Here is a 22,064-nt window from a genome sequence, read left to right as displayed (position 1 = left end):
TTAATCGAGTTCAAGATTGTATAAATATAAGGACAGAATTTGACCCAGCACGGAACCTTCTAGAACATCCTGTTATTTTAATATGAACGACGTTATTTACCTTTTCAGAACGGTCTGAAAGGTAACTCAAAAAACATTTTATTGTACTGGCTGAAAATTTTATTTGACAAAGTCTTGCGAGTAGAATATCATGGTCAACAGTGTCAAAAGCTTTTGACAAGTCAAGGAATAGTGCACAGCAGCAGTGACCTTTATCCAGGTTACTGAAGAGAACATTTAATACGTCCATTATTGCTGTGGTGGTACAGTAATCCTCTCGAAAAGCAGAATATTTACTATGCAGGAGATTGTGACTTTTTAGTTGGCAGTTTATTTGTGATTTAAGTATTTTTTTAAATATTTTAGTAATTGTTGAATGAATAGAGATTGATCTATAATTATTAGGGTCTTCTTTGGATATATTTTTTACAAATTGTAAGAATAATAGCACTCCAGTGGAAATGCACCTTCGGTGAGAGGTTTAAAATGTGTGAGGGGTTTACTATATTAGATCTGCCACAGTCACAAGTGCAAATGCAGGCAACTCATGTTCTCCCGTGGATGACGGTCTTAAATGACATGAGCTATTACAGTACATACAGTTTCACTAACATATGGTTGGTGTGTGAAGAGGAAGGAGTGATGTGAATAGTGGTGTATTTGGATACATTGTACTTTGATGTGTTTTGTCAGATACGTCCTGCTGATCCAAAATGAGAATTAAATCCATTGACAATGTCTTGTTTTGTGAACAGTTCTTTGTCATTCAGTCAGCTTTCTTTGGGAGAACATTTTTTCCTTTGTTTGCAAGTGAATTGAATGCTTGCCAGAAGTCTTGTTATTTGTGAATTTATATAGTTTTATGATAGTGTGAAAATGTAGCGTTTCTTATTAGGCTAGTAAACCTATTTCTTAGTGTTCTATGGATAATCCCATTAGAAAGGTTATGTGTTTTATCATTATTGCAAGGTATTTTTTTAGTTTTCATTAATTCAGAGATGTTCGGATCAAACCATGGTGAACGATCAACCTTTGTCATCGTGATATTGACAATGCCGGCATATTAAAAAAACATACAGTACAGAATTCAAGTGAAAGCTGGATTCTGTTGAACTGCTGATTAGAAGATTGACGTCACCGCCAGAGTACAGGGACGCACGCGTTCACGAAACGCGTGAGTCACAAAGGTGAGGTGTATGCATCACGTCACTCAGCGCCGTCCGGTGCAGCCACCGTGAACCAGGCGAGAGAACCGAGAGCTTGGGAGTCTCCTTTGTAAAGGTGACCTGGGTGACCAAAATTACATAAGCAATAAGTACAACAATGCGACATATAAATGAGAGCAAAAACAACCAAATGTAAATTAGAGCATTCACAAATTTAGACTTTTTCTGTCCAGAAATTGTGTGATAATGCAACAACACAAATCACTGCTTGGAGATACACCCTAGTCTGACACGCTTTACGGATTTCAGGAATGAGAAAACACGATCCTATTAATCGTTATAATGGATATGACCACATACATATTACCATCATCAACACCTCCACTAGAACCATTACCACCATCGAAACCATCATTACCATCTTCATTGCTAAATTACAGTCACCGTCACCACCAACCACACCATAACCATCACTACAGCACAGCCCTCTGCTGGGCACACACAGAATTTAACTTATTGTTGAGGCTCAATGCTCTGTAATGTTGACAGAATGCGTGTGATTAAAGGTGGAGCTGGGTGTTCAGGCTGCTCAAGATATCCGTCTAAGGTGGACTTGGAACATCAGCTTCATCTCATTTGGGTTCAGAGGTCACGGAAGGATTCAGTCTGCATTTAGTCAACTTTGTAGCTGCCTGGTGGAACAGCTGGTCATCTCACTTGGCTCGCAACCCATTGTGATTTCCCCCTTAAATCCTGACATGCGTAAAGTCTAAAAGGCAAGTACAGGAGTGGTAGTGAAGTGATATAGTGCAGTAGTGTAGTGGCCAGGGGCGAGCATGAAGTATGGAATTGGGTTGTGTGGGACCACGATTGCAAAATCAATGGGTCACCAGTCAGGGAAAAGGGTCATGGCAGGGGTGGTGGGAGAGTGGTTGTCTGCGTATGTGTCGCTGTGACTAGCTATGCATATCATTGTATCTTGATCATCTTAGTTTGTCCCTGTATCACCGTGTGTGTCTCGGTGTCTCGACTTGTGTCTTTCTGTATCGCAGTCTTTACGCATCTGTGTGGATCTCACCGACGCTGTTTCAGTATCTCGTTGTATCCTGGCGTCTGTGTGTGTGTGTCAATGTCTCTCGACTCTGTCTTTCTGTCTCATCGTCATGCTGTGTTGCTCTATATGTGTTAAGATTTTCTGTCTCAGTGCGGTTTTCTCTGTCTTTGTGTTTCTCTTCCGCGCCTGTCGCTCTGGGCACGTCCCTCACGCCGCCGTGCCACCGAGGCTAAGGCGCATTCCCGTTGCAGACTCCGCAGTGCCGATGAGTCCCAACCAGTCAGAAACCGGCCCACGATTGTCCCATCACCGCGTCGCTGCCGCCAATTGATCACATTGGCTCACATTCATTTTTGATGGTGGAACTGCCCCGAGGTGTTCCCTCAATGCCCGCGACGAACGCCCCCGGAGCGAGCTCCGCCTGGGCCGCGTCCCAGACGGCCCAGCGTGGAGCTGCTGCTGCTGCCGAGGCCGCTCTCTGAGCGCGGCAGAGACCGCGTCAAACGTCCTCAGTGCTCGGAAAAACTCGCACGCGATCTCCCCCCCGCCCGCAGTGTCGCGGCTGCAGCAAGAGAGAGGGGGGGGTCATACCGCCGGGGCGCTGTGAATCGTCGCGGTCCCTAGCTCCCCTCTCCTCCCGCTCCCATCGCGCCCTGCTGCAGTCGCGGCCCCAGGAGGCGCCAGCGCGGCCGAGCGCCTCCTCGCAGCTCCCGCCTCGCAGCCCCGGGGGGGCTCCCCCCTCCAGCCTCTGGGGGAGCTCCAGCCTCTGGGCTCCCGGGGAACAACCGGGCAGCCCCCCCAGGCCTCGGGGCTCCCAGGGTCCCAACGACGGGGTCCGCGGCTGCATCTCCGACGGCGCTCCGTGGTGTATCCCCGCTGCGGTGGAGGCCGAGCGATGGTAGGAGGGTGGCGTGTGGGTTGAGATGTCTCGTGATGTGGTTGTGATGTCTGGTGATGGGGTTGTGATGTCTTGTGATGGGGTTGTGATGTCTTGTGATGGGGTTGTGATGTCTTGTGATGGGGTTGTGATGTCTGGTGATGGGGTTGTGATGTCTGGTGATGGGGTTGTGATGTCTTGTGATGGGGTTGTGATGTCTTGTGATGGGGTTGTGATGTCTGGTGATGGGGTTGTGATGTCTTGTGATGGGGTTGTGATGTCTTGTGATGGGGTTGTGATGTCTGGTGATGGGGTTGAGATGTCTGGTGATGGGGTTGTGATGTCTTGTGGTGTCTTGTGATGTCTTGTGATGGGGTTGTGATGTCTTGTGATGGGGTTGTGATGTCTTGTGATGGGGTTGAGATGTCGCGTGATGGGGTTGTGATGTCGGGTCTGCGGCGTGAGATGTGGGGGTGCGATTATGATGGTGCGGTGTGCGATGTACTAAGTGATGGGTTTTGAGACGTGGTGCGTGACTTCGTGTGCTGTGCGTGATTAGAGAATCTGTATTGCTTGGGCTGTAATGTTGTGATGTGTAGTGGTTTAAGGCTTCGCGTGTGATGTGAGGTAATTGCATAGCCGAGTTTTCAGGTCCATACGGCGTACAGCCGTTTCAATACGGGCAACAAAAATGGTCTTTGTGTTTCTACCCTTGTGATGAGACTTTGTAGAATTAATGTTGAGATTTACAAGGGCACGGGTTGACCAATAAGGTCTGAATTTGGTCTGTAATAAAGTAGGCACTGATAAGGGGTTGTTGGCAGTAATGTGATTGTACATGATGTGGTGTTGATGGGAGGCATTGGTGTGTGGCAAGACGGCGTCACGTGTGATGTGGTATGCGACGTGTGATGCAAATAATTAGAATCTAAATGTTAATATATTTATCATTTCATTAACAACCCTCCCCTCGTCAACCACAAGATATATGTAACCGAGATAATTTATTGAGAAGGTACTTTGTGGAGATTAAAACGGAAACGGCAATATTAAAAGTGGTTGCGTATGTTGGAATTCAAGTTTAGAGTTCGTCATGGTGCCAGGCTCGTAAAATTACTGCTCAATAGACCGAATGGAGAATTAATCTTAACGCTGTAAAATTCACATACATTTTAACACTGTATATGATCGTTCATGACCAGCAAGCCGACCTATTAATGTTATTATTTTATTCTGAAGCTGATGGAATGGCACAGTCCTGGCTGTACATTGTGATGCAGACAGCAAGCGTCTACCTTGTGTCTGCTCATCCCGTGTAGTAGAGTCCTGCCCGCATCATTCACAAAGCGCCTGCTTTGTCGCCATGCGTCTGCACAAAATGAGCCACTATAGAGACCAGTTGGCCACATTCCTTTCACTACAGTATTATTAGAATTGTTGATGGGTTTCTTTAGTTGGGAATTTTGATTCTTCGCCAACTTACAGTGAACGTAGGTAATTCTATGCTTGACTTAATTTGACTTAAGCAGCATGTGGCCACCCATATAGCCTTCGTGTTCTTTACAAAAAAACACGGCTTATTTACGCAGTTGCGTTTTAGCACAGTGAGCACACTACATGGTTGCATATAAGCTCAATACATACATTTACCCTTTTTAACTTTTATATGGAGATTTTTTCTTTAAGAGATGTCTTTGGTCTCCTCCCCCAGCATCATTTAATTAAATAACGAATAAATTAAGAAACCTCACAGAGCAGTGCATCCCGTAAATAAGATAATGCCCCGTGGAAGAGATTTTTAACAGTATGCAAGGAGGTCGTCGGTTCAATCGCCGACCCTGCGAGATGTTAACTGCCTCGCCCGGTATACAACAATTTGTGGGTTCAGTCCCCGACTTTGTGAGATGTTAAGTACCTTTCTTGGTATGCAGGAGTCGTGGGTTCGATCGCCGACCCTGCGAAATGTTGTAATGACAAATTAATTAGTTTTTTTTTTAGTACAGACCTCAACTCACTCGACTAGAGTAATGAGGTTTAATCATGAGCTGCTGCATGGTTTCGAACCTAGGACCTTAACCGTATCAGTTAAACGTTCTAACCTCTGAGCCACTCGGTTACCTCTTTAATATGGTCAATTTGAAAGAGCCACGAACATATTTAAGTGTGCGTTATTTTGCCATGAATACAAATTGCTGTGGTTCACCTTTAATGTGCAATCCTTAGTTTGTTGATAAACATGTATACAGTAAATACGTACTTTTAGAAGATATTATAGCTAGTAAAAAATAAATGCACGGATGTGTGGTATTATTTGTCTTGTAGTTGAAAACAATGTCTCGTTCAAAGGTTGCCTAATTTAATAAAACAATTCCAGAGGCTGAGATAAGTGTTCTTGTACTTACGTTTTCATTTGAAAAAAAGGCCATTTTATTTTATTTCCTTACACCAACAATAAAGCTGGATCACTCCTGGAACAGTGGCATCAACATTTATAGTCAGTATTTTTTCCCCCCACATAGTATACTGTATAGTCAATGCAAAGGTCCACCATATGCAATGTTTTCCTCTGATCAATTCATGGCCCATCAACAAATATAACATTCAAATGTTATCAAGGACACTTATATTGATTGTTACACTATACTTCAGTACAGGTGGTCAGAAGTCTATTTTTACTGTGGAGGCATAACCAATTAAGTCACAATGCAAAACATATTAAAGGAACAATATCTACGTACACAATTTCATTGCATCTTTTGAGAAGGTGAGGTAAGATTGATAGATGTCTCTTTTCTAAGAGATGTATAACACTACCTGGACATGTTGTCCTTTTGTGCTACAAACACACCAAATCCTGTTACTTCCATCAGTTTTGGTGGATTAAGAATGTTTAACATTGCCCAAACAATACTGCATATTGTGTTCATTGCAATTAATACAAGACAGAAACCCAGCCAACCAATACTTGCTATGGGTTGGCAGCATTGAAGGCAAATTCAATACTGTAACTCAGACCATTAGATCCCTACCTCATCCCTTCCCACGACCAACCTTCACAAGTGTGTCATCTTCTTCATTCAACTGTACAAGAGGAAATATTCAGCTTCTTAGCTAAAGTGAAGAACAATGCTTACACGTGTGACCATTTACAATTCAGTGGCAAACAGCTGAGCCTAATTAAATTGTGCTGAAATTGCCGCACTAGTTTGTCATGCTTTGGCAAATCGCATGAAACTGTGCGAACAATGCAGTTGGCAAGCATATCGACGGAGAAAACAACCCGAAGAGCCATGGTTTATGCTGAAATACCATTTGATAATTACAAGTGAAGTGCCATATTATGCATTTGACATAAACAATACCTCAGTTGTAAAATACAGTTGCATACTTGTCAAACGTATGGATTAACTGGAAAGCTTGCGAGATGGAATCCGTTATACGTACTGCATATACATTTTCAAAGCTAATCATAGCACATTGTAAAACATTTTTTTATTCGGGTTGCAATTTCGCGCCACATCTCTTTCCCTCTCAATATATCTCCAAGTCATGTCTGTTTCTTTTACTCCGGGTCATGTCTGTTTCTTTTACTCCAACCATCTCCCTACTTTAATTCCATACATCCCACCAGCAGTGACCTGACACTCACTAGAGAGGCAGAAAACGTATGGTCGGTAGAATTGAAAAATTCTACATGCTGTTATTGCGTCTTTATGAGACCTAAAATGTATATGATAAATACGGGGAAATGCAAAAAATGCAGAGTAACATGAGTTTCATTGTATTATCTTAATTCAGGCACTTCCATGACCTACACTTGGCTGAATAATGCAAAAATAAATCCCACCTGAAAGCAGTGAAAAATGGAATTGGTCAAACGATGGCCTTTATTCCTTTCAGGACCTTCACACCCTCTACTACTTCACCGAGCCCATGACATTCATAAACCATATCATAATCTTAATGTAGACTGGAGGAATCCGATGAACTATGAAGCTCTTTTTTCACAGATGTCTATTAAGTTTCACATATACAGTGATACCTTGACTTTCGTCGCTTCGGTCTTTTGGCCGTTTTCAATTATAACCCCATTTCAAATTTCGTCCACGTGTTTTCCTCTTTCGTCCGATTTCATCCCAAACCTTCCATGACATCCGCGTCACGCACCATCTTTTTCGTTCAGTCTTTGAATAGAAGTCGTTCAGTCAGCATCTCTTATATTTGTGTTTATTCATGTATTATTAATACTGTACTTATTTCTGTGATTATACTGTACACAATAGTTATTTTGTGATAACAGTATAATACTACAGTGTTTATAGTTATTTTCGTGATTATAAAACACGCGTACAGTATTCATACTGTGATTATTTGTGTGATTACTGTAAAATACTTTTTTTGTGCTTTCATATATTCATAATGGGTCCTTAGTGTGGTGATAGTAAAGCTAAAAGAACCCATAAGGTTCTCAATTTGCAAGAAAAGCTTGACATAATCAAACTTAATGAGCAAGACGTCCCATGCTGATGTAAGTCGCAAGCTAGGCGTACCTCGCACAACAGTACAATTCTTATGTTTATTTTTCTTTTTTTTCTGTTTATTTATGTTTCGCACACATGTGTTATATAGTTACTGTAGTTGCATGCGCGTTTTTATATTTACTGTAGTTATTTGCATGTGTTTTTCGCCGGCCAAATTACATTTGCAAACTAAATAACGGCTCTGCTTTTACATTCGTCCATTTTTGACATTCGTCCATGCTCTGGTCCCTAACCAGACGGAAGTGCAAGGTGTTCCTGTATCCCGTAGGACATCTGTCCAGTAGGAAATCTGTGAAACAACACACAATTCTTCCACCTAAATGTACCCTCGCACATTAGAGAAACATGCCTTCTGGACATATCTGTCTTATCAAATTGTATTCCCACATTCATAATTTTTATAATGGCTGCTCCATCTCACTCAAACGAGAAACGTGCCTTTTTTGGCATCTCGCCACAGTCAAATCTCACTAGTTTCCTACATATACTACTTTACACTTATGTGTGTAACTAAGCTTATGACACTTCACAATTGAAAATAACATAAACACCCATCTATTGAACTGATAAATAATATTTTCTCAAAATAGAACAGCCACCTATCATATCATGCTATTCCTCGTTTCAGCACAACACCATCCATTCAACCTACATGACTCGGGCAATGAGCTCACACGCATGCCTCTTATCACCACATAGGGCATCTTTCATCCCACGCAACACTCATCAGCCACCCCGCACAATTCCACACTTCGCCATCAGCAGAGCCACCTCCCCTCTATCCTCTCCAGCCTTGCGCAAGTAGACACACCTGTAGACACAACTGAACATTCGCAACGTCACGAACCCCACCCTCTTACACAAAACAGTCTCGTGTTGAAATATACTTTATTCTTTGATTGTCCTTACCTTTATTTAAAGTTTGTTTTATGTGTTAAACACAGAACATTAGGTGAAAGACAGCTGTTCTATAATGTTCAGTTCCAATAAACAGTTTTAAAATATGAGTTGTGCAAATCCTGATGTTTTATTTCACTTCAATCTCTTGTTTCAGGCCGATTAGCACCTTTGTGTAAAGTGACTTTACCACAACGATAGAATAGAGCAAAAATAGCTCAACTAGATTGTAAAAAAAAACTAGTTCAGTCAAGGGGACGTGACTCAGTCGTCAAACAGCACAGACATATATCTGAATGCTGAGACCCCTGCTGTAACGGCTATTGTTAATCTGGAGGTTTAACGCCCAAATGCAGCAACAAGGATTGTATATGCAGTAATGCAGGACTTGCCACGTGTTCTCCGGTTCGGCCTCATAGGAGAAACGTGATGGTGAGATACTGTATATTTACTTCCAATGTGCTTATACAGTAATAACAAAATTCGCTATAATAAAACTAATAACATGAATAAACATTTTAAGATTGCCTTTAAACGACCCAAATATAATTTCTTTCGAGTATTATCAGTTTAGTTGGAACTACAGTAATTTAGCTAGTTTACAGTGGTTTTCATTTCAAGATAATACTCTCTAGAACAATGTGACTTCATTCATCAGACCTTGGTCAATCCACTGTTCAATGAAGTCCTCCTCATGCTATGTTGGTTATCGGCTTCCCCCCCCCCCATACTTCACCATGCTGGTCAGGACGATAGTAGACCATCGCTAGGAATCAAATTCAGTTTCCTGTGTTCAAAGTACAATGGTCTCACAAATGTGCCACTGCTCAACCTGTACTCATTGTGTAACAAAATTAACTATTCTGTGTACCTAATGAACCACCCCTACTAGATATTTGTGAAAAAGAACTTCCTCCAGTCTAAATAAATATTCTGATTCTGAAGTGTATGAATCTCAGTAAAACTTGCACAGTAAGGAACATCCCAGGCAAAGCTCTGAAATAATGCAACGTGTTTGCATTTGTTTCTGCCATGTGTATTTTAATGAATACATGTTGAAAAAAGCTTGCAATTGCAAGCTGGTGTATTTCATATATTTTGCAGATGTCTGCAACCTTGTGACAGGCAGGTATGTCCTACACTTTTCATTGATATATCCATAAACAAAAACAATCCACTCCAAAAATGGGGAATCTGAATCTTGTCCACAATATCGCAGCGAAGATTAACTTGTACCCTTTGGATGATCTAACGTACAAATCTTTGAGGTCCATAAATAGGATACATTTTGGATAGCCTAGCCTTCATAAATAATAGATTGCACTGGTGCGATGTGGTTGCGGATGACAGGCTTTCTACAGAGTAGAGATATATGCATTATATTAATTATGCAGTGACATCTCTCTTGTTCGTGGTGAAGTGGGGGAGACAGCTTGTGAATAAGCAACATTGTAGAAAAAGATAGTTTCTCAATTTTGTTACCCACAAAAACAACTCTGTACATGTGACCTATTTTATACAATGATGCCAAAAGTATTAGTTTATTCTACAATTCCTCTCATCTGTAAGAACAGAAACCCCCAAATTGCAGGAAGATCTTCCTTCCAGGATGAAAACTCTGCTTGTCCACAATTTAGATTATCTCCTGTGATGTCCCCTTTAATCCCAGACAGGGTGTCCACATTCCACATACTTATCCAGTATTATGTATGCTATATTTGTTGATGGCCATGAATTGATAAGAGGAAGACATTCTTTATTGAAAATGGTGGACATCTGCATTGACTATGCATTGTAACACTTTTTTGTCACATGCATAATATGGTACTTTACTCGTAATTATCAAAGTTATATTTCAGTATAAACCATGGCTCTTGGTGTTGCTTCCTCCGTCGATATGCTTGCCAACTGCATTGTTCGCACAATTTCATGAAATTTGCCAAAGCATGACAAACTAATGTGGCCAATCCAGCACAATTTAATTTGGCTCAGCTGCTTCCCACTAAATTGCCAATGGTCACGTTTGAGCATGGTTCTTCACTTTAGCTAACAAGCCCCATATTGCCTCTTGTACAGTTAAATTGAAAAGATGTTACACTTGGGAAGGTTCGCCATCGGAAGGGATGAGGTAGGGATCTACTGGTCTGAGTTACAGTATTGAATTTTCCTTCCATGCTGCCAACCCATAACAAGTATTGGTTTACTTGGCTGGGTTTCTGTCTTGTATTTATTGTAATGAACACAATATTCAATATTGTTTTTGGGCAATAATAAACATTCTTAATCCACCAAAATTGACAGAAGTAAATAACAGGATATTGATGTGTTAGTAGCACAAAAGGACAAACATGTCCAGGTAGTCTACATCTCTTATAAAAGAGACATTTCTCAATCTTCCCTCACCTCAAAAGATGAAATGAATTAGTATACGTAGATATTGTTCCTTTAATATGTTTTGCATTGTGACTTAATTGGTTATGCCTCCACAATAAAAACAGACTTATGACAATCTGTACTGGTATTTATTTATTTATGACGCGTGCACGACCATACCAACTCACGCGCCTTTAGTGGGGGGGACGGCCCATGCCAAGTCGCACGCCTTCGGTGGGGGGGGGGGGGGCATTTTCTTTCACATAAAAAATGCTATAAAATACACTAAACGCTCAGGTTAATTATTCACTGTGTGATGTCCCCCCCACCCCGATGCGTGCAGTTATTACTACTATACAGTAACTAGATTCTACCACTATAGGCTGTAGATATTACTGCAGAGCGGCTGGGGAGATCGTGGCTGGGGGGGGGGGCGTCAGGGGTAGCATCCCAGCCCCAGCCTGCCAAGGTGCCACCTCGGCCGGCTGGACAATCTAGGCGAGACCGGAGGCTCTGCACGGGACTAGGCCTCACCACGCCACTTTGTCAGGCGAGTACTTTGTGCTATATAGTCGATAAATACTGCTATAGAGTCAGCATGTACTACTGTAGTGATAGCAGGTACCACCACAGTCGGTATGCACTGCTGTAATCATAGCAGGTACCACCACAGTCAGTATTCACTGCTGTAATCATAGCAGGTATCACCGCATGGGACTAGGCCTCACCATGCCACTCTGTCAGGTGAGTACTTTGTGCTATAGAGTCAGCATGTACTACTGTAGTGATAGCAGGTACCACCACAGTCGGTATGCACTGCTGTAATCATAGCAGGCACCACCAGTCGGTATGCACTGCTGTAATTATAGCAGGTACCACCACAGTATGCACTGCTGTAATCATAGCAGGTACCACCACAGTATGCACTGCTGTAATCATAGCAGGTACCACCACAGTTAGTAAACACTGCTGTTAGATTTTTAAGAGTAGTTTTGAATTATTTTTAAGACCCAAGCAACGCCGGGTACTTCCTGCTAGTATCTTATAAAAGTACTTATGCTTGTATGTTCTTAGATTTGATTTTACTGAATACATGTAACTATGCATTGGCCTCAATGCACACTTACGATATAAAAAAAACACATTCCGAGAGAACGTCGATTGCGAATGTGGAGCGATGAAATCAGCTCGTGTCCAGGTGCTCGGTGGGTTATTGCATTGCAGGAACGTGAGAGACGGCAACGGTTTGGGGAGGCCTTGATCCTTGAACCAGCAGTGGTCATCCAACAGGATTGATCACGGCTGACGATGATGATGATATGTGCGTGAAGATGTAAAGTGTGGTAAAAGGCAGTAAGGTAACGAACAATTTCTTGAATCTCTTGTGAATGCAGGAAGGGTATGGCTGGGGGTTGGAGGCTCCTTCCCTTCTCAACTCCACCCTGACTTCATGTGTCCTCAACGAGCATCGTGGTGGGGCATGCTAGGTAACAAAACAACTACACATGTTGCTCGGTATCTCCACATAAATACAAATGGTATTTCAGTCTGTAAGCCGAATAGCCTTTCAAGCTTAATGGTACCTAGCAGCATTTGTGTTCAAGCACACAAACTCTGCACTAGTTTTACCCTTCCAGGGCTCATCAACAGCAGGCGTGAAAAACTAACATTTTCCTGATTTCCCAGATGTTATTGCCCTTTCTCTATACCATAGGCCATCACTGAAAAAATGAAACCACGTTGATTTAGAATTAAGATTCTGCTGGTGGTGTGCAGAGTTTTAAACTCCTTGCTCCTGTAAATGGTGATTCTGTAGTTTAAGTAGATTTAAGCAGCTAAAATAAGATGATCTACGTAAGAAACCAGATGCACAGTCTGCTGTTCTGCTTCAAGAGGGCTTCTTCCATAGCATTTTGTAAAACCTAGTCTTGTAAAAAACACAAACCAAACCCTCCGAAAATCAAATAGCAGTTATTTTGTGATTAAATAAACTGGTTCTGTGTGCTGAGTTGTAACACGAATTTTCTGCTCCATTAAAAGGGTATTGGCTGAAAACATGACTTTCAGGCACACCACCATATCACCCTACAGTGAGTCAAATAATTGGTTTATGACTGCCTTAAGTGTATTATACCATGAGCAACATTTGGATTGGGGGATGTCCAAGTGGACATCATGACTCTCTTGACTCGTATACATATTAATGGTACTACTGCACCCTACAAATACATAGTAAGTTCCACAGTCTTACCACTTAATGCTCGGCCAGACTGGACTGCATAAACATACATTCGGCAGCACACTTTTTCCTGCAGCTTGCAGCTGGAATTTGAGCGGTGAAATGGCAGTTTTTTATTTACCAACAGCAAATGTCATTGGCCACATTACCATCAATCAATATAGTTATTTGCAATGTGCTAAAATCGTATTTACATTATTTTGGATGGCCTTTACATGATGTTAGGAGTTTGGATACAATTTGTATAAAATATCTTTCCAGTCTTCCTCAATGACCCATTCATATTGTGCTTCTACCTATTTACTGTACAAAGGGACAATGACCTTTATCATATGGATATTGGTCTTGTTTAAACAAAAAAAAGTATTTTTTTTACATTGGTGAACATGGCATGTATGTACCCAAATGCCAGTGAGTTGCTCTGTCTGAGTAAGACATTTGACTAAATGCATCTTTAACAGGACAATTAAAACTAGTACTTGCATCTTCCTTTGGTCCAAATTTCTGATGTATCGGTCAAAATAAAAGTTCAGTTTCATAAACAAATTTGCATTTAAATGGATATTGGTTCATTTAAATCATTTTCACAACCCTACTGCATATGATGTAATTTGCAAGTGATTCCTGTTCTCTTGGGTAAGGCTGGTATATAGGTTATTTGTCTTTGTCATTGTTCAACATTATTAATTTTGTTCGCATATTTTAAAGTGTCGAACTTATGAAAAAATATATACAGAACACCACAAAGAGTTAATTTTAAACATATTTACAGCATGCTCTACTTACCTAATTTATTTTCAGTAATTATTTCAGCATGAGTACACATGAAAATTGTGTGTAAATGTGAAAAAACTGGTTTTTTTTATTTTCCAAGTTACTCTACTCCTGTATTTGCCGGTTCTGGTCTAATGTCTTTACAGAGATGCTGCATCCAACAAGCTAAACATCACATGAAACGCCTGCTCCATTCCTGAAGACCCGAACAACTTAAGCAGTTCATCTGGAGGCATGTGGAGTGCTGTGTGAACAATTCCCTGTAAATGCCCCCAACAATCAAGTATTGGATTGGCTGCAGTATCCCTGCTGTGTTTTGTTCAAATGTATAGTTAAACACCAATGATGGCTACATGTTAGATTGGCATTTGGATTTGTGTTTTGCATTTTCAATGTTTACTTGTTCAATTTGAATTATTAAGTGAAGCAGTACCCAATTTAAGTCCAGTCCATGTGCTCAGATTTATGAATTCGAAGAAAACCTATAGCTCTTCCATTACGAAATACAATGATGAAAAATGTATTTAAGTGATTTCAAACATAAAACAAGATAGTGCTCTTCAGTTGGTAAAATAAACTACACATTTGATCTTGACTTAAAGCTTTCATGACTGCAGGAATTTATATTCTTTGGTCTTTTGGTAAAGTCACGAGATGACAAACGCTTGTGTTGCGATCGAAACGTCGTACTTTTTTGATATTTTTTGTTATTTTATTTTATTTTAACCTATCTACGTGACTTTACCAAAAGACCCAAAGAATATACACATTTGATATTAATAGCAAGTGATACTCATTGTGTTTAACAGTACTCATTCTAAATCTAGACAGATTTAGGTGGCCAATAGCAAAATGAATCTCTGAATGATGCAACATAGGAATTGGAGTTAGCAATGTGTCCTTGACATTGAATACTTTAATGCATTGACTGAGATGTATGCTTTTATCAATAGTTTAAATGTCCCAATTGTGCCACTTTAAAATGTAGCAGCATCAACTCTGCTCTCCCTTGTAGGCAGTCCAGTGTTGTAAATGGGGTTGCTATGATGCTTGTGGTCAACTCTTTTATAGATTTTCTGCCATGCTCCTCTGCCAAGAGGGCCAAGTTGTCACATCACCTTTCAACATCTCTCGGTTTGTGTTCATGGAGCCATTGCCAACGCATCCCATATATTTAAGATTGTTATAGGAATGTATCAATGCAGCAATTAATGTACATTGATGAATTCCACAAAACATGTAATCGAGCATGTTAGGTGTAAACATTTTTTTGCCCAAGTGTCAACTTTCCACTTCACTTTTATTACATTTTGTAATTTTAAAATTAGGTCTGCCTTTTACTGTACTGTCTTGGGATGGTTCTTCCACGTTCTAATCAATCATTATGATTTCATCTGGTTCCTGGAAAATTGAGGCCATCACCTTACCAGCAAAAGTTCGCACTCTAAATCCACGTGATGGTAGTGATCCACGGTGCACAAATGAGGGATTCTTGGTTTTTCTATCGTCACAAAAACTAATGACATTTTCTAGATTGTGTTGGTACTGGGTCAGCAGCACCTGCCTGTGTCTGACTCGATCACATGGAGTTGATGGGAAGCATTATAGATCGTGCAAGGTCAAAAGTCTCAGAAATAAAATGACATCATCAAACTTATCATTTTTCGAAGTTGGAAAATGCCCAGACTACTCCTCAGCTTCACAAGACTCTTCTATGATTACATTCTGCCAACTAATTTACCATTAATATGATTGGGCATATCCTATTAATGCATTTCCATATCATTAGATATTGCAGGGCTAATGCCTTTTGAAGATCGTTTATGACTGCACCGTTTAAAATGTAGCTCTTTTTGTTAAAACAAAGTGATTTCACTTATTTTTGTTTTAAATAACTAGCAATCCACACGTCCTTTGGATCTGCCCACAGGTCCTTTGGATGTGTCCGTCTCTCCAAGCCAGCCAGTAAAACTTTTTATCTTATATAGAGTCTTGCCTCTCTCCACATTTCTCTTGCCTTGTGTACTTTATTCCCCAATTTATCCAGATGTTTCACCTTGTCTCTGCTTCTGTCTGCATCTGTATTCCTGTTTCCACACTTCCATATCTTCTATATTCCTCTCCTCCCTCCACTGTATCTCACCCACTTCCCTCCCCCCTGTCTCCCTGTTCTCTATCACCCTTTCTCTCTGTATTCCCACCTTTCCCTTTCCTGTCTCAATCTTTCTTGCCTCTCCCTAATCCCCCCACTGCTTGTCGCTTTCTCTCGCTCTTTCCGTTTTGCTCTCTTCCCTTTACATACCATGGCCATTCACTCTCCCGCCCCTCTCCTCTCTATTCCTCTCCATCTCTTCCTCTCTGCTATATCTCCCTCGGCTCCCTCCTCGATCGCTTTTGTGTGGGATGCATGGCTGGGGTGCGTGACGTCACCACGCACGAACCCGGCTCAACGCTGTGGTAATGCGGATGTCATCACACAGATTTGCGTTGTGACGTCACTCCTGCAGATGTGTATGCCAGGGAATACGAATTCACACAGGGAGCATGCTATAATATTTCATTTTTAATATAGTGTGAGTACGATTGGGAATATCTAAATTGGAGATTTAAAACTTAAGTGTGACCTCACTATGCAGGGAATTCTGGAATTATGAAAATGGTGTTGGAGAAAGCTTCTAATGTGCCCCCCTTTGCAGGAGTGGAAAGATTTATATGATAGTTCACCACACAACGAACATACTTAACTTGTTGCTATTATTAAATTGTTTGCAAGGGAGATGACACACAGCTTGCCTACCAGGATGGTCTGCTTAACTGTTTAATTATAAAACTAAAACATGGCACTTATAACGATATTTAGTAACTAACATGTTATTTTGGAAATCACCAACTTGACTGAAACGTACGTGTGGGTTATGTACACCTTTCAATGTGGGCCATAAATAGCTGTAGAACTATTGATGTTCTTAATTTGGTAAAATAATCTCCATGGTTTTAATGAGAATTAACTGAGCAAGAGACTAAGAAAATTGTCAGTCATTACATAAATGCAACCTAGTTCAGCTTCGAGATCAAAGTTTGTATATCTGTTGATATATAAGCACAAAACCACCTTACTGGGAGCTGAAATTTGTTTTTTAGACCGCTGATATCTGAGGTGACCAAAGTAGTATCTGCAAGAAGTTATTGGAATGAGTCGTTCTTTGCCTCGTGAATTGACTGAGAGAAAATGTATGTTGGTGGTGATATATTAATCACAACTTCAATTTGAGTACTGGAAATTCGTTCTTCCAATCCTAATTGCCAAAGTCTCAAGATAGTGCCCAAATATTGATTGGTGTTGTGCTAAATGCTGCACATTGAACGCAATGAACACATGTGTAACCAAGGTTTATTTCCATGTTTCAAATGCCACCTAAAGAACAATGCGATTTCACTGTTACCAAAGCAGGACAATTGATTCTGCAAGTTAAGGTAATGTACACCCATACATGAATCAGCATTAGATATCTGCCCCATTGTTAATTATTACCCTAAATCAAGGTACCGTATATTGAAAATTATCCAGCTTATCAATACATACAGAAAGCAGAACAAAGGTTTACTAATGCCATGGATAATTCCCAAAACGGGTAATAGGAATACAGTAAAAAGTTATTACAGTAATGTTGAGCAGACATTTTCTAGGGTACTTAGTTAAACATTTTACCTCCAAAGCAATGATGTAAAGGTATGCTGTGTTCTGCTGTATTATGCATGGATTTACAATTCTGATGGAAGTCTATACCAGGCAGCCTTCTGCAGCTGTCTGCAATTTGTCTTTATTGTTTATAGAATTAGAAAATTTACCAATGCAGAAAACTACTCTTGGCAGCTATCAAAGTGGCAATGCTGCAGATTTATTTTCAGTACAATGAAATATGCAGACAATTTCACTGGGGTTTGCTTACAGTATTGCATGCAACGTAATACACAATTGTATTATACACTGCATAGCGTGTTCACAAAAGGGCTTGCTCCTGACACTTGTGGGGTTTACCATTGAGTACTGTTTTACATTTTCATGAGTTGCTCTGGCAGCAGTGAAACCTTCTTATAGCGATGTTCAATTAAAATCACATTTCACATTTTATTTTGGGCGTTAATGGATGACGTCAGTGTAAACGTTCCATAATCTTAACACGTGCATCAAGACCCAGTATGTTTTTTTTGTCATTTTCAATTTCCTACACTGATGTAAGTTTTCATATTATTTTGTTTTATATGATATGGCTGTCACAATCGATTTTTTCTGGATAAATAAGAGTTTGTCCATTCCATGTATTTACCCATACCGGTTAATGGACAGTGATTCATTGTCTGATGTAATAGTGCAGTGGCTGAGTAAAATTCACTCTAAATGTCATAGCAACCATGATGACAGGTCCACTACCTAACCTGAATAATTTGATGGATTTGACGCAGAGCTCAAGTGATATGGGTACACGGTTGACACCCGGCTTGAATTGTCAGGGGAAGGGTTTGACATCTGGCAACACTGACAGGGTGACATTAAAGACTGGGCTCGATGTGCGGTCGTGTGACGGGTTCAGAACCCTGCCTGGGTGCAGGTTTGACTTGTGACTTAACGAGCGATAGGATAAAGGGGGTCAAGACCACGGCTACTCGTCATGCATAATGTTAAAAAAGTAACTAATGTGTGCGTCAACGATTATTTTTTGTCACGTAATAAACAAAATCGCCAGTGACAGCCCACTTATTAATAGATTTTAAGCATTTAAATATGAATTAAGCGGAACGCTAAATGGTTTTTTTATGTTCTGGTGACGTTATAAAAATGTTTCACTGTGTATGTGGCATTTAGTAACTAGCAGTGTAATCAAAGCAGTTGTAGTGCTAACTCACAGTAGCTCTTGTAGTAAGTAAACTTTCGTTTAGCCGCTGTTTACGTGAGGCTAGAGGGATGGTGCAATAGCCGTTATCGGCGTCTGAACTTGCAGAGTTCAAAAACAAACAACAAAATCACCAACGTCTTCCATTGTAATGAATTTTGTTGAGCAAGATGAAGAAAACATTATGTACTGCATGTTATACCTTTAACCTTATAGGGAAGCATTTTTGGCTAAGGCCGCATAGTAAATAGGTAGTGTGCTGCCGTAGCCAGTATGTACATACATCGTTACTAATAATAAGGCACCACTGTGCCAGTACGCCTATGGAATATGCTATGCATGCATTATTAAATCTGCACATAATTCGTAATCGCATATATTGGAACTTGAGACATAATCGAGTAACCTTGTATCCTGTAGTGTGAACACAATGGGTTTCTGCATGCTGCTGTGTTGTTTTACACTTTTATGCATGCATAAAACCAGTAATAATGATAGGCTTGCAGGATTGTGTGGGTGTGGAGGCTGCTGTGGGGGAAGGTACTGTTATGGCTATTTCACTCCTGGATCTCATGTTTTGCATATGGGCATGCTTGACTTACCTTATATCCATGCATCTTAAGAGCCAATGCAAACTGATTCTGTGAAAAGCTTGTCACACTCTGCAGCATAAGCAAGAATGCTCGTCTTATGTACAACTGAGCTACTTCACAAGAAACATTTGCCAAATTTGTCTACGCCATTAATTGATGTGCGGCAAACGTCCAATCAATTGGAAGGAGCCACGCATAAAATATGACAGCAATTAAATACCAGCGTGTGTTGCAGTAAAGTATTTTATCTTTACAAAATTTCCTGTTCTTCAAGAGCCAAATCGTCAACTGTTTTGCAATGCACATAATTTCAGATGAATGAAAAGGTGGCAACAATGTAATTTTAAAGGTCAGTGGGTACATTAGATGGAAGCATGCCATTATAAAACAGCATTGCAAATAAGTACATTCTACAACGTCAGTCAAAACATTTTAAGCTTACCTTTGAAAGTTATTCCATTCGCTATGGGTTTCGTAGTTGCGTTTTATTAAAATGTTAACATAAAATGTGCTTAAAATGTTGTTCTACATAGTGGGGCAACTGCGATAGTTCATCCTTTGTCCACTTTTGAGCTTTTCTCTGAAAATGTGGAGTTGCGGGTAGAGTAATAACCATGAGTGCTATTCCTGTCCTGTTAAGTGTCCTGCGCAAAGGATGCGGCAGCCACCCGGCCATCTCCCCCTTATTGAAATAGAACAATATATGCAAGCATTAAGTATTAGCAATAACACGTCAATGACTAAAAGCAATATGTTTTCTTAGATGTGTCCAGTGCTTATACAACGAAGTGTAGATGTGGTTTTCATTCTGGCGGTAGATAGAACCATGATTTTAACTTGCTGTGTTTGTGGTGCCTAGGGCTGGAAAAGTAATGGCCTGCGACCTGCTTTCCCGACCACTCGCTTGGCATGCATTGCCACTGAGCAAGTTGTATGGTACCGTACATGATGCCAGCTTACAGTGAACCAGTCGGCAACCAATGTTTTAAGCTTCATTTCGGAGACATTAAAGTTCCCGGCAGCATTTTATTTGGACAAACGTCCTATTTTAACGGTCATGTTATGCTGTTACAAATTTTATTCAACAGTAAAATTACACACTCGATAAGAATGTGATATGAAGTAGAGTGTTGACTGCTTCATTATTGTTAAGTAATTATAAATAACTATGCAAAATAAACATTGTGTTAACATCACTAATAGGTTGTTGTAATCTGACTAGTTTGGGAACCTGTCAGGTTGCAGGGTTCCAGGCTACCGAAACACATGAAGGAGACAGTTCTCCTATAACGTGGTAGTAGTTGCGTTCCTAAAGAACACCGCGCTATGGAAAACCGCGTTATAATAAATAACAGCGTAAAGCACAGTCCGCGATGCGTATGCCGAACAAAGACGGATGCGCGTGAGTCGCATCTCGAAGCATCCAGAAGCATCCAGCAGCATCCCGTCTCGTGTGCGATGCTACGACCGCTTATTCCGACTCTGCGGGACGTCAGTTCCGTTCACTCGATCGCGTTATGTCCAATTAGCATTCGCGTTATAAAAAAATGTGTCCTCGTACATTCATCGTCGCGTTGTAACCAATTCGCGTCATGAAAACAACACGCGTTATAGGAGAACACCGTATTCATGAGGATGAGGTATCATTGTGTGTTGCCTTTTCTGCCCTGTCGGTACACAAACTAATGTTTGGGCATGTAGACGTGTTGCTTTGCCCAACAATTACTCGCTGATGCATATATTTACGTAATTGCTGAAGGGAAGGAAATGTATTTGAATTTCAGCAGCAGGTTTATGGTTTTAAAACTGATTCATTTTGGTGCTGCATGATGGATTGTATATTTATCGTATGATTTGCTTTTATACTAATCAGCTAATATACTATTACATATAGACAAAATGTAGGCATCAACAAACATACAAGACATTTGCATGGACTGTGCTCTGGAACGTTGAGTCGGACGGTGGTTGATTGAAATATAAGGATGGACCTTGTTAAGGGTTGTAAGTGCTTGAACAAAAAAAAGCAATAAAAGTGATGCATAGAGCTACGTGTTGTCCTCAGTTTTTTTCAAATGTATTCTGCACAACATTGTTTTCATGGACCCTAAACTTTTATATCATGATTGAACAGAATGGTGACAATTTTATAATGTGAAAAACATCCTGGACGGCTGGATTAGCAATGCACGGTATACTGGGGGTGAAATCTCACAATACAATGCAGGATCGTACTATGGAGAGAATCTATACACGTGGCATGGACACTGGGCCAGACATGCAATGTCTAACGAGCTCATATGTTGGAGATATGGTAAATTAATGGGATCTTCACTGCTATGTTTTTAATTTACATAACCCTCATCCCATAATACTGACACGGTGACGTTGAATGGTGTCGTGATTGATGAGTTACTGTGGGAGCGGTCAACGCGCAGCGTTACGAACCCGGCGACCCGAGTTCGATTACCGCTCATGGCCACGAGGGAGACAAAGGCGGCCGAGCGTGGTGCTGGCCTTTACAGGTGCTCGCTAACAGCACTTGCTCCTACACTCTATAAGGCTACACAGGGGAATGTGGTATCTTGTGTGGTCAAGTGATTATTGTCACGTCACCCA

At 40.7% G+C, this 22,064-nt stretch overlaps 1 long non-coding RNA gene across 1 annotated transcript; it reads left to right on the top strand.

Moving 5' to 3' along the window:
* Window positions 1–2,899: 2,899 nt before the first annotated feature.
* Window positions 2,900–21,492, top strand: LOC133346969 (uncharacterized). The gene is made up of 3 exons (XR_009755677.1): window positions 2,900–3,157; window positions 12,342–12,434; window positions 14,107–21,492. It is a non-coding gene; the product is annotated as an uncharacterized LOC133346969 (long non-coding RNA).
* The last annotated feature ends 572 nt before the right edge of the window (window positions 21,493–22,064 follow it).

The sequence above is a fragment of the Lethenteron reissneri genome, chromosome 25, assembly GCF_015708825.2.
Source record: "Lethenteron reissneri isolate LAM-NWPU_2019-01 chromosome 25, ASM1570882v1, whole genome shotgun sequence".
Lineage (NCBI taxonomy): Eukaryota > Metazoa > Chordata > Hyperoartia > Petromyzontiformes > Petromyzontidae > Lethenteron > Lethenteron reissneri.
Note: the sequence above shows the minus strand (reverse complement) of the source record. Positions and strands in the feature narration are given on the sequence as shown.